Below are 15,000 nucleotides of genomic sequence, written 5' to 3'. Positions count from 1 at the left end.
CCTTCCTATCACAACTATGATTCCCAGCTCACTGATTGCTAATTACTCCATCCACCAACATCATTTAGCTAAGTTTCCCTTAGGGTCTTTTTGAATATTTCCCAGAGTCTGAGGAAGTGACCTTTCAAGACCTGACATGACACGAGTCCAGCTTCACCTGTCCCTATTCCACCACACACAGAGCAGCAACTCTGCAGGTTTCATAGGTCCAAATGGGCTACTGCACTTCTTCCTGCTCTCCTCTTATATATATAAATATTCTTAATAAGGTCTGAATAAATGTCATGTGACTTTATCATCATAAGATGATATGAAGCAAGAACTGTAAAGCTTCTTGATCTTAATTGACTTTGTTTAGTATTAAAGTCTCCCCTTATACTAAGAAAGCAACAATGCTCATATTTTAAGTCAGTGTGGATTATTATGTGATGATGATAGAAATATAAAGTTACATATTTATAACAGGTTATGTGTGCAAGTCAAGTCTGAATTTAAGTGTTTCTTATACTGTGACAAAAATTTCAAGATCATGGAGATCTATTCAGATTAACAAAAGCTAATTTAAAATGTGTTATCTAACCATTTGTCGCTTTGCTAACACATAGCCACTGTGCCCTTCTGTGAATAAATTCTATTCCTTTCTCCTGTAGTCAGAGGCTCAATTCACTCTTTGGTTTTCTGGCCATTGGATCTAATATAATAGAGATTCAGATGTTATTTAAATGTGTATTCTCCTTACGTTATTTCAAACCGTTTTACTCCATCTAAATGCTGTTTTATCTTATTGCTCTAAGAAAATGTTTTGCTTACCCTTTTCAGAAGCATGCATGTTTTTAACATCCAGGATCAAAGTAATAATTAAAAGTCTATATTCAGTTAATCTTAGATCATGAGACATGCCATTCTGGGCCATAACCAACACAAGACTAGCTACCATCTTTGTTAAGGACTGGAGAAGGTGGATCCAGAGTGTCACTGCCATCTTTGTTAAGGGCAGTCACATCTCTGTTATAGGAAGTCCTGGCTTCACCATTATCTTGCTTATGACCAGCAAATGTGACTTGAGCAGACCAGGAAAGCAGGTCTCCAAAGATATTTCTGCATGGAGTAAGGATTTTTATATGATTTCTATACTGTCTTAACCAACTGTTTACAATATTGTTCTATGTTATCACTCTTTGAAACATGGTTTATGTTAATATTACTTTAAATGTTTGCAACATTAAAAAGGTTGAAGATCACTGACTTAAAGATATGTTTAACCTTGTTCCTACTAATGTTATTAAGCTATAATATAGCCTAAAACTTTTATAAGCCATAGATTTTTATAATGATACACCATATACAAAAGTCAAAAATTTCCAGTCTCTTTATGGACTATGTTAAATCTAGAAAAACTTCAACTCAAAATCATGATTTTTTTTTTTTAGGGCTAATATTTAACAGGTTTTGACTTCAAAAGTTACTATAACAATTCTAGTCTCATTAAAACTACTATAATTTAATGCAAGATGATAGTATCTTTATGAATGAATATATCCTTGAATATGTTCAAAAATATTTTAAGCCATGCTAAGAACTGATGCAGTTAATTACATTAAGCTTTACTGCCTCCCTTTATGTTTGCCAGTTAGAGGTAGAGCAGATAACTAGAAACAGACATAGATTGTCTAACTCAGATATGCTTAATAGATACTAGCTCTCATCCTGTTAGAGATCTGCTGAATATGGTTTTAAATGTTGAAACTTACTATGACAGACTGAGACTCTAAAATCCTAACAGTGATCTCCCAAGGCCTTTAAGAAGATATTTAAGAACTGGATGAGACTGCCTCAATGCCTTGCCCACTGCTAGGGCTTAGTCTAAACTGTGGACAGAGGACAATGGAGAGTTGATTGTCTCATATGGCCTAAGACAAAGTGACGTCATCTCTTCCATGGCCCTCCTCCACAGAAAAAAAGAGTCTCTCATCTTCTGGGCCCGATGGCCAGAATGCCTTTGCTTAAGTTGCATTGGAGATCACAGGAAGTGTAATATAGACTAACCTCTTTCTTTTTAATTAATATATGCCATCTAGATTATAATTCATCCTTCTCAGGTCTCTACTCACATTGACAGCTAAGCGAACCGTAGTATGACAGCAAGAGAGCAAGCAATAAGCTTTTTATCTCAAGGCCATCCATCACTGTGCTAGCTCATTAGTCAATTCATTAGCCAGTTAAGGCTACCAGATCTCTTATTAGAAAAACAAACAGCCTTGCTCAGAGGCTTCGTGAGAAAAGAAATACAGGTTTCAGATTTAAAATTTATGTAAGGTTTGAGGATATGAAAGCTTAAGTAATTGGGATAAAAGAAAATATATTAGGGTCTAGGAGGTATTTTAAAATTGGCAAATACAAGGAATGACTGTTAAATTAGAACTTCGAAACTCCAGAGTTCTAACATTAATCAGTGGAGTTCTGACAAGTTATTAGCCTACCTCTGGTAAAACATTCCACTTTATAATCAACTACCATAGTCACAAATTCAAGTTTCCCTTGGTTGTCTTTTAACTACAGACTTAAAAGTGTTTCTCATGCTAACTTTAAACAATCCACTATTATAGTCACAAGGTCCAGATTTTAATTTTTCTTTGGTTGTCATTTAAATGTAGACTTAAAGTTACTTCTTATTACGCTAAATTTACATATAGCCAGTGTGCTGGATAAAAGGAAAAGCCTCTTATGCACCTCTGCCTATGAAAGGTTTTTGTCTTCCCTGAACTCACCTTAAAGACCATTCATAATTTTAACAAATTTATCTTTTTTGTAAACTTGAAGGAATTCTTGTAGGCTGCAGGAAATCCACTCATATCTACCTCTCATGGGTCAAATGAACATCAGCAGTAATAAGTAACGATGTCAATCAATAGCTTAAGTTTCCCCCAGGCTCATGGATGGGTAGGATTAACATAGTAAACATGATCACCCTCCCCAAAGCAGTCTACATATTTAATGCAACCCCCACCAAAATTCTAACACAGTTATTCACAGACCTTAAACAGACAAGTTTCAGATTCATTTAAAAACAAAAAAGAACCAGGATAGTTAAAAAAATCCTGAATAATGAACAGCTAAAAGTTATCACAATGCCAGATTTCAAGTTGTACTACACAGCTATAGCAAAAACAGTATGGTACTGTCGTAGAAACAGAATCACTGATCAATGGCATCAAAGTGAAGACCCACACATAAATCCACTCACCTCTGATCACCCTTTTTTAAAAAAAGAAAGAAAGAAAGAAGCCAGAAATACACAATGGGAAAAGAGAGAATTTTCAACAAATAGTGCTAGTCAAACTTGATGACGCCATACAGGAGAGTCAATATTGACATGTACTTAACACTCTGCCCAAAACTCAAGCCCAAATGAATCAGAGATTTTAAAATAAAATCAGATACACTAAATGTAATAAAAGACAAAGTGAGAAATAGCCTTGAACTCAATTGCACAGGAAGAGAGTTTCTGAACGGAACACCATTAGCACAGGGACTAAGATCAACAATCATAAATAGGGCCTCATAAAATTGAGTATGGGATACCATCATTCTAACAAAGTACGAGTTTACAGAATGGAAAAAAAAAAGGATTTTTTACAGATCATAGATCCAGTAGAGGGATAAAAATATCAAAAAATCAAATAACCCAATTTAAAAATAGGATACATATCTAAACAAAGAAATCTTAAAATAATTCTCATGGAAAATCAAATGGCTGAGGACCATTTAAATGTTCAATATCCCTAGTCTTCAGGAAAATGCAAATTGTGAATCAAAGCTCCTTTGAGAATTCGTCTTACATCTGTCAGAATTGCCAAGATCAATAAAAGAAGCGACACTTCATGTTGGTGAAGATGTGGCGTGAGATGAACACTTATCCATTGCTGATGGGAGTGAAAACATCTACAAACACTATGAAAATCACTGTGGCAGTTCCTCAGGAAGGTGAGAATGACTTACTTCACTATCCAACTATACCTCTTGTGGGCATGTGCCCAAATGTTCCATTCTACCACCAAGACCACAATGAAATCATGTTCATTGCAGTTTTATTCATAATATCTAGAAATAAAAAACAACGTAGATGTCCTTTAACAGAAGACTCCTTTACACAATGGAGTATTACTCAGTTGTTTTAAAAAAACTGAAATCATGAAATTCACAGGCAAAAGGATAGAACTAGAAAAAAGTTCTTGAGTTAGGTGTCCCATATGAAGAAATACAAATATGGTATATATTTACTTACATGTGGATATTAGTCATTAAATAAATGATAACTAACCTATAATCTGTAGACTCAGAGAGGTTAAGTAGAGAAGTTAGTAGACTTAATCTTAAATAAGGGTACTCATCTATTAGAGGTCCCCAAATGAGGAATCCTCCCTGGTGAGCCTTGGCATTCGGACACATGGAGTTATTTGGAGGCCAGTGCAGAGGCTCTGTGACCACAAACTTACATATGTAGAAAGTATGGAAGTGCAGACTTTTAAATTTCCAGGCTGGGGCAGTAGGAACATGAATTTGAAGCCAGCTTTCTCTCAAAAATGAAAACAAACAAGCAAACAAACATTGTACACAGGGCTGTTGTAGCTTAGTGGTGAAACATCTGCATAGCATGCAGCCAATACTAGGGAGTAGAAGTCAGATGTACAGGAGAGGCAAGGGTTCTCCCATAAGATGGATGACTAATTAGACTGGCACTGCCTGAGTCAGAAGGAAGAATGACTTCTATTCACATCTGTATTTATATATTAAACACCATATGCAGTATTTCCCTTCTATTTCTTGAGATAATCAATTTCCCAGCCAATATGTCCCAGTGACTCACCATTCAAACTCTTATAATGGCTCAAAGCAGGCAAGTTTCTTTCCCCCAGGTTATGAACACAGAAATACTTTTATTTAATAAGAGCCAGTCACAGAATGACAAAGACTCTGACCTTTTCTAACAGAGTCTCCTTTCTCAGATATAATAAAAGATAAAAGGCTGCATTAATGACAGGCATTGGAGGAACTTCTAACATTTTGCTTAGGTTTTCTAACTGCCTTTGAATTGTCATATGACAAATAGCAGCAAAACAGAAGTGAAAATGGAACTGCGGGTGGGGGTAACCTACACATCTATGGCAGGACATCTGTCTTAGTTCACATTCCATTGCATGGCAGAGTATCCAAGACTGGTAATTTACACAGGAAAAGGGCTTGTTTTGGCTTCTGGCTGCAAAGTTGATGGACAAGCAATAATGTTTACTGTAGCTGTATAATTCTGCAGCAGAAAGAGGAAGATCGGGCAAAGGAGGAACAATGTGTCTGGACTCGGAATAAAAACCCACCTTATGGTGGATAATCTAGTCTCAACAAGAACTACACTCATCCCTTTCAGCTACCTAATCAACTTTAAAAGAACCCTAGCAGCTCTCAACACTATGACACTGGGGGACAAATTTCAACACAAGTTTGGGAAGGGACTAATTGCATCCAAACCATATCACCAACCTCAGCACAAGGGTCTTTGACAGAGGAAGAACTAAAACCAACTCCTGCTTTCAACTTCACATATCCCAAATTTTTAGAGTTGTCTGCAGCATTTAATTCATTCTATGTTTGCCCTAGTTTCTGTACTGCAGAAATACTCTTGCACAGCCAAATCCAACTTCAATGATATCATGACTGTAAATACAGAAACACAACAAACAAACCGACTCACTCTGTAGACCAGGCTGGCCTCGAACTCAGAAATCTGCCTGCCTCTGCCTTCCAAGTGCTGGGATTGAAGGTGTGCGCCACCCCTGCCCGGCCGAACTTGTGAGTTCTTAAAGGACCTTGGAGAATTTGCTTCTACTCTTCGAGAAGAAAGAGCAACCTTAACAGACACAATCAGTATGACTGCTGTAACCTTGGTCATTTCCCATTCCCTGATAATATGATCCACTGATCTGTACATTTCTAAAAGTTTTTCAGTGTTGAAAACTTCAATTAAAAGATCCTCCTGACTTTGCCCTACCGTGGACCAATGCTACTTCCTATCTAGAAGCTACTTGTTTTATGAAACAAATTTTGACTCATATACAATGGCATTTCACATATTTGAATTCAATCAAAAGCTAACTCATTGGGCTTGAGAACATATATAACTCCCAGCATTCTCATTTACAACAATAGGAGAGTGGATAGAGAGGTAACTCAGTAGTTAAAAACATTGGCTGCGCTTCGAAACGACCAAGGTTTGATTCCTAGCACTCACATGGCAGCTTACAACTGTCTGTAACTTCAGTTCCAGGAAACCTGAGCCTCTTCTGCCATCCATTGGCACTGAATGTACATGGTAAGCAGACTAATGGTCAGGTAAAACAATAAATAAAACCTCAAAAATATTTTAAATTAGAAGTGAGATGTTTACTTTGAAGCGTAAAAATTCCTATTGGACTGGAGATCTGGTTTACTGGATAAATTTCCTTGGTACTTTGCAAAGAATCAGAGTTGGTTTCCAGCACTTATATAGGTTATTTACAACCACCTATGACATCATCTCTAGGAGATCCAGTGCCCTCTTTTGGCTACACATACACACACACACACACACACACACACACACACACACACACACACACACACACAGAATATCCAAACAGAAACTTGTAGTTATCAGTCAGAAACTGGTACTGTGAGAGCAATAGCAACTACTGTTTAGGGAAGCCCTACTAAAAGTAATTTAGTCTTGAAGTAACTATTTCATTGAACTTTCACCCAAATAAGATAGGTTCTATCATTATCCCCATTTCATCTGTAAGGAAACAGTGATGATACCAGCAGTTCATTAAGAGTATCTACCCTTGCTTGTTGGTCCTGCCAATGTCCCTTAGTGCCACTTTGCTCTGTTTCCAGTGGGGTCTATTTGTATTCATAGTTATTTCTGATCAAAATACTTATTTATAAGAATTACTTAAATGTGTAAGCATTTAAATAAGTAAAGAGATTCCCCAATAAAGGTATGATTTAGTCTAATGCACATTTTTTCATGTGAGGCAGTTATGGTATCTGTAGAAGAGATCTAGAGAAGTTTCGCTTGACCAAGACCTAAGTGACAAATCACATGACCTAGGTGGGCGTGATGTGATCACACACCCTGGCATGGCAGAACTAGCAAAACCAGGGAAAGACAAGGACTGCACTGTCCCATGGAATCTCTGAATGAAAGAAGGTCCCCTGACATCTGGTTTTTGGTTTTGTAAAGGCCTCCTTGGACTTCTGGACTCCAAACATAAGGGCAAATAAATGACAATTGTTTTGAGCATCCAAGCTCATGCCGAATTTGTTATACTGGGCATAAAGAATCAATATAACACAAATCAGGAGAGTTTCAAAAGGTTAAATGGTAGCATCTTATATTGTCTTCTGTCAGATGTGAGCAGAAAGAACATCTATGCCTTCTATCTACCTACAATGATCCTTTTTAATAAAGAAAAATCACAGTTTGTTACACTAAAAAGTGCCCGTAATGGAAATGCTACTTAAGATCTGATGCTTTCCCCCTCCAAATCTCATGTTGATCTTTGATCCCCAAAGTCATATGTCAATTGCACTTATAGATGGGGCCTTTGGAGACAGACAGGCCATGAGGTTGACTACCTTGGTAAGATCAGGAAAAGGGTCTTGAGTTAGCACACTAACGTTTTCAGGTGAGGGCTCATACTTCCTTAAAACTCTCTTGAATTCTGTCGTAACACTGGCCATACAGGGAAAAGATGTTGGTGCTAGCCTTGCCAGCCTCTAGTTTTTATAGAGTACTTAGTTTGTAGTGTTTGGAGATAACAGGAAAAAATGATTGAAGCCAATGGGGTCCTGAAAATACAAACTGTGGACCAATGTTTTCCCCTGGTGTATAACTATGTGATTAACAGCCCAAGATACAAAGTCGATTTTAATAATCTTATACAATCCATAGCCACAGACTCGGTCTTCTATTCTCTAGCTTCTGGTATCATGGTTAAATATATACATGTGTGCCTTACACTCTTTTCTTTGTCTTAATGTTTCTTCAAGTTTCCTTACTACACTGTGAGACTCAATTCACACTCATCTTCCAGCTCACTGCCTCTCTTTAAGAGTATCTCACCTACTCTTAAGCCTAGCAGTGCAGCTTATATTTGTTCTCTGTTTCAGAGGAGACTAACCCCTGTGCCTATAACTGTGCACTGGATAGGTGCTGAGATCCCCCACTGACTTCTAGCAATCGTTCCTCTTGGTTCCTTTTCTAAATGGTTGTATCTGGCTTTGTCACTTGATTTCATTTGAAGCTTGCATTTTGCTTACTTGTACATAGTGAGCAGGGTTGCCCTGCAGCTTGGGTTCTTTGAGGTTTCTAAACTCTCTTCTCTGTATATATTCAATGATGGACTTTAAGCAGAAAATTTCTTCTTGTACACTATTATTAATATTTGAAAGAATATTTCAGAAATGGAATTGTTAGAAATAAGTTTAGGGTTCAGCGAAAGATTTTTTCCCCCCTGTGGAAAAGATTCCCATGTGCTTTCTGTCTGAAATTTGGATCCACTACAAACCACAATGAAGGTTTAAAACTCTTAATTCAATATTGGCTGTTATCCGGGGTCCATTCCACTTGTGGCCTATTTTCACAAAGGAAAAGGCACATTAGATTCCTAGATTAATGCAATAGGATGTACTGGGACATCACTTAAATAGCCTTTTATCCTCCTGTCTATGAGTTATTAAAAATATTTAAAATATATTTTATCTGTGCATTTTTAAAAACTAAAGGCAGGTTGAACATCCTATTGACTGGTATGTTCACTGATACATTTGGAAATGACCACCATTATGTATTTAAAATTCTTTTTTTTACTTATATATTTTTGTTTGTATAACAATGATAAATATTAGCAGTATTTATTGTGGTGTTTCAGTACTATGTGAACACAGGAAGCAGTAGCGAAATCATGGTAAGCAGTGTTTCTGTTTTGTTATTTCCTTGTATTTCTGGACTTTTGAGATCTTCACAATATATGTGACAAGTTGTCAGCAACGATACTCCTCTTCCTGGACTGTGAAACTCAAAACTAACTCTGCCTAACTGTTTTCTGATTCCTGCCACCCAGCCTCTACATTTTCCAACCTTGGCCAACCTCTGATGATCACTGTTCTGCATTCCTTTACCGTCCACATATGAAGGAGAGAATCATTTCTAATTTGATTCACAGGTTGAATGATTATGCTAATATCCAATATTCTGTAAACATTTATAAACATTACAAATTCTGTTCTAATTGGAAATTATGCAGATTATTCACACGTGTCAATAGATGACACTTTGTTGAATATAAAGTACCTTTGAAAATGCCACAATGATGTGGAGGGAGATGCTTCCTGATTTTTGAAAATAAGTTAATAGACTATAAAGAGAAAATTCAGTTAAAGTTGCCAATTACTGAGAGGACACATTGTATCGCTTTGGTTAGGTAAGCTTTTGCCATTTATTATACCTGTAATACCTACACTGTCATGTAAACACTTGTGGCCTGGACCTAGGTTTATGTAGAGAAGATGGAAGACAATTATCTCATTTGTCCCTAGCATCTTGAATTTCTTCTTAGGGGAAAGATGCTGTGATAGCTAAACGTCTTCCCTGTTTGCCCATAGATCAGTTTTTTGTGGTCATAACCTCCCGAGAGTTCCCAGTTTTCATGAAATCCCCACATACAGTCTGTGTTGCTTGCTGCAGATAGAGTGTAACGTTAGGCAAATCTGATGCTGGTATTTGGGTCACATCAGTATTCTAATAAGGTGAGAGTTAAGAGCCAAATCTGTCAATTCCTGCCTGTCAGTGGTCCAAGATGTTCTTTCCACGCTTGTTAGAGAAGGTCACTTCTATTTTCTTGAAAATAATGACAAAAGTAGTCACTGTAGATTTGGGATGGGGTTTAGAATTTATAGAATATGTATCGGCAAGAATGGCATATCGTGTGGGTGTCTCAACAACTGGTCTCCTTCAGGACAGCTGACATAGGAAGCAGCTCTATGCCTGTGCAGTGGTAACTTGGTCTCTTTCAGCCTGCTCCACTGTTGCTCCACCCAAGCCATGATGCTCTTCTCTAGCTCTAGAGACTGTCCCTCGTGGGTAGGCGATGTATCATTTGTTATTTATCTATTGAATCCCCCAAAGTATATTTGTCTATCATTTCATGTATGACTTTCTGTCATCTAGTAACTTACTTCCTTGAAATATATTAGAACCAAGTCATACTATATAAGAAAAAATATTGTAAATGATGGTAAGGTAAAACTGATTTTCAATTCTAAAAGCATCACATTTTAGATATGGTACCCATCTATTATTCCAGCACTAAACTCATGGAGGCAGGAGGAACGGTCATTTAGAGCAACTGTAGACTTCAAAAAAGACCCTAAACCAAGCAGAATAAGAAAACAGGGAAGATCACTTGAATTGTATAAACAGGTCTTAAACTAAAAACAATGATTGGAAAAGTTATTTCTTTTGTGAGAAGTTTAAGTAACATACCATCTATTTTGTTTGAAAAGCAAATCTGTGCACAGAATTCTTCCAAATAAGAGATTTGATTTTTTTCCCCTCTGATCAATACCATACCAAGATTTACCTTCCAGGGAATCCAGCATTTCTAATGTTTATTTCCACTTAATACTTGTAGAATTAATTTCCACAGTAGATCGTCCTCTACCTTATTTGTAAAGAAGTATTTCTACCTGAAATTACACATGTTCTCATTTAAATAAGGTAAAACGAAACAAAGACCGGAGGCCATGGAGACACATACCTGTAATCCTAGCATCCAGAGGCTGAGAGGGGAAACTAGAGAATTCCAGGTCAGCCTGTGCTACACACCGACATCTTTTCTCTATAGCAATAAGGTAAATAGTAAGAAGGGGCTGGAGAACTCTGTGTTTACCTGAGTGTCTGGCTCCTGGAGAGAACTCAAGTTTCATTATAAGCACCCACATGAGGTAGCTCATAACAATCTGAAATGACAGCTCCAGGGGATCAACATTGTCTTCTGGCCTCTTCAGGTATTTACACACACACACACACACACACACACACACACACACTATTTATAGATTAAATATAAGAGTTTCTTAAGACAATGGCTAGCAAAGAAACTCAAGTTACTGTTCTGTGTGGCTGTCCTAAGCAGACAGCAACTTCCTCCTCAAAGTACATGATGCCTCTAATGGGGACCTGCTGCACATTGCATCTGCCCGAGGGAGCTGGGATAAGCAAAGGTATGCTATGCTGGCAGACTGAACAGCTGATGGATTGTGTGTGTAAGTGGAGAAGAGGGTTATAAGGTCCTTCTTCCCATTTAGTTTGGTAACTTCATCTGATGGCTCATCTCAGGTCAATAGAGTGTGAAGGAAAGACAATGGCTTTTCTCATAAGTGAGAGCCTTCAGATTGCCACATAATGTCCATGAACTCAGTCCCAGACCATCACCTCAGTGCGCCACTTAGAGCCACTCAACAGCATTTAAAAAAAAAAATCTTTCTGCCTTTTGCATTATGAAACTAAATGTGCCGTCTGCAAAGGCACACACCTCTCTTCTCTCCAGTTCACTAAACTTCTAGTGACTGTTTGGCTCAGAAGTAGCATCCAACCATACTGAGTGGTGCCAAGGGCCCTGTCTGCCCTCACGGAACATTTTGTTCTCCTGTTTCTCTTATATGAGCTTGAGCCACAGAAGCAGGACGTTAGAAGTGGGGCCATGCTGTAATGACTACTCACTCAGTGCTTCCCACCGCATGCCATGTGAAATGTTGCTGAAAGATTATGGAATCATTGGGAAAAAAAATCATATAGGAAAGCAAATTTTCATCACACTATAGTGCCTTTAGCACTTGTACAACATTCATAATCCTTGTTTTTCAAAACAAGGAATCAGATCTTCTGCCGAACCTTTGTCAGGAAAAATAACCTGCCTAAAATATACTAGTGTTGATTTTTTTCTAAAGAAATACTCTAGAGAAAGTACCCAAGGAGCTGTAGGGGTCTGCAACCCTGTAGGTGGAACAACAATATGAACTAACCAGTACCCCCTGAGCTCGTGTCTCTAGCTGCATATGTAGCAGAAGATGGTCTAGTCAGTCATCACTGGGAAGAGAGGCCCCTTGGTATTGCAAACTTTATATGACCCAGCACAGGGGAACACCAGGGCCAAGAAGTGGGAGTGGGTGGGTAGGGGAGCAGGGGCAGGGGGAGGGTATAGGGAACTTTCGGGATAGCATTTGAAATGTAAATAAAGAAAATATCTAATAAAAAAATAAAAAAGAAATACTTATTTCCAATTATAATAAGATTTGTAATATTAGTTATATAGAGATAGAGATAGATAGGTAGAGATAGAGATAAAGATAGAGATAGATATATAACCAATTTTATAAATTGTGTGCAATTTTATTTAGGATAAAGTCATGTAGAATGGATCCATGCATAACAAACTTTCAAGTGAGCACTATAGATGAGGTGTGTCTCTGGCCAACCCTCAAAGTGAGTGAGCGTTCTGACAACCCAGGCCTAGGAGATGCCCCTCTTTTGGACAGAGTAGGAAACTAAGGATGTGACTGCTTCGTGGCCTGACTGTGTTTGCCCAGAAGCACATGGCAGAGTCTGTAACGCACAGGTTTCTTACCCAAGTCTGTTATGTGCAGCTGAGCCTTTGCCTGACTACAACAGCTGAGCTGTGATAACTTTACCTTCACGGAATAGAAAAGTTTGAATTAGGCCTAGCCCATATCCTCAGTGTGAAGGAAAAATAATTTTAAGGTTGAAGAAGTTTTTTTAAAAGCAGTTATTATAAAAACCTAATGTCATTCTAAATGGAGTAAGACACCAAAGCTCAAGTTAAGGATTTCCTGAAGAAAGGTGTCATTTAGAGACTCACTTGACTAACCAAAAGCAACCAGATAATCCCCTGATTCACAGACCCAATACAGGTGGAAATCGTTGTATTGTGTTTTGTTTTGTTTTAATACAGATTCATGGACTGGCAATATACTTTGCTGGTAGGGTAGCAAGTACCATATGTAATGTCCTGAGTTTAATACCCAACAGTGGCATAACATCTGGTGTTCAGACACCTATCTTGTTTTCCTGTTTGTGTGTGTGTGTGTGTGTGTGTGTGTGTGTGTGTGTATACCATCATATGGTTGCTGGGAATTAAACCCAGGTCCTTGGGAAGAGCAGCCAGTGCTCCTAACCACTGAGCCATCTGTCCTTTACATGTTTTTTTTAAAATTTTCTTTTATTGGATATTTTCTTTATTTACATTTCAGATGTTATCCTCTTTACCCAGTTTCCCCTTTGGAAACTCCCTACCCCTGCTTCTAGGAGGGTGCTCTCACCCATGCACTCATCCACTCCTGCCTCAACACCCTAGCATTCCACTACAATGGGACATTGAGCCTTCACAGGACCAAGGACCTTTCCTCCCATTGATGCCCGACAAGGCCATCCTCTGCTACATACATGGACAGAGCCATAGGTCACTCCATGTGTACTCTTTGATTGGTGGTTTAGTCCCTGGGAGCTCTTGAGGATCTGGTTGGTTGATATTGTTGTTCTACCTAAGGGGTTGCAATCCCCTTCAGCTCCTTCAGTCCTTTCTCTAACTCCTCCATTGGGGACCCCATGCTCAGTCCAATGNTTGGGTGCCAGCATCCACCTCTGTATTTGTAAGGCTCTGGCAATGCCTCCTGGGAGACAGACATATCAGGCTCCTGTTAGCAAGCCCTTTCGGCATCCTCAATAGTGTCCGGGTTTGGTGAATGTATATGGGATGAGTCCCTAGGNTGGGCAGTCTCTGGATAGCCTTTCTTTCAGTCTCTGCTCCATACTTTTCCTCCATATTTCCTCCTGTGAGAATTTTGTTCACCCTTCTTAAAAGCACTGAAGCATCAACATTTTGGTATTCCTTCTTCTTGACCTTCATGTGGTCTGTGAATTGTATCTTGGGTATTCAGAGCTTTGGGGTATTCACTTATCAGTGAGTGCATACCATGTGTCTTTTTTTGTGAATGGTTTACCTCACTCAAGATAATATTTTCTAATTCCACCCATTTGTCTAAGAATTTCATGAATTCATCTTTTTAATAGCTGAGTAGTGATTCATTGTGTAAATGTACCACATTTTCTGTATCCATTCCTCTGTTGAAGGACATCTGGGTTCTTTACAGCTCCTGGCTATTATAAATAAGGCTGCTATGATCATGGTGGAGCATGTGTCCTTATTACATGTTGGAGCATGTTCTGGGTGTATGGCCGGGAGTAGTATAGCTGGGTCCTCAGGTACTATGTCAAATTTTCTGAAGAACTACCATACTGATTTCAAGAATGGTTGTACCAACTTGCAATCCCACTAGCAATGGAGGAGTGTTTCTCTTTCTCCACATCCTCACCAGCATCTGCTGTCATCTGGTTTTTTGATCTCAGCCATTCTGACTGGTGTGAGGTGGCATCTCAGGGTTGTTTTGATTTGCATTATTTCCCTGATGACTAAGGATGTTGAACATTTCTTTAGGTGCTTCTTGACCATTCTATATTTCTCAGTTTAGAATTCTTTATTGAGCTCTGTACCCCACTTTTAATGGGGTTATTTGATTCTCTATAGTCTAACTTCTTGAGTTCTTTGTATATATTGGATATTAGCCCTCTATCAGATATAGATCTTTGGGTAAAGATCTTTTCCTAATCTGTTGGTTGCTGTTTTGTCCAATTGACAGTGTCCTTTGCCTTACAGAAGCTTTGTCCTAGCCAGAGCAATTAGACAACAAAAGGAGGTCAAATGGTTTACAAATTGGAAAGAAGAAGTAAAAAAAAAATCACTATTTGCAATGATATGATAGTACACTTAAGTGACCCCCCAAAATCCACCTGAGAACTCCTAAACCTGATAAACAACTTCAGTGCAGTAG

This window comes from Mus pahari, chromosome 22, assembly GCF_900095145.1.
Source record: "Mus pahari chromosome 22, PAHARI_EIJ_v1.1, whole genome shotgun sequence".
Lineage (NCBI taxonomy): Eukaryota > Metazoa > Chordata > Mammalia > Rodentia > Muridae > Mus > Mus pahari.
The sequence above is the reverse complement of the archived record's forward strand: the minus strand, read 5'-3'. Positions refer to the sequence as shown.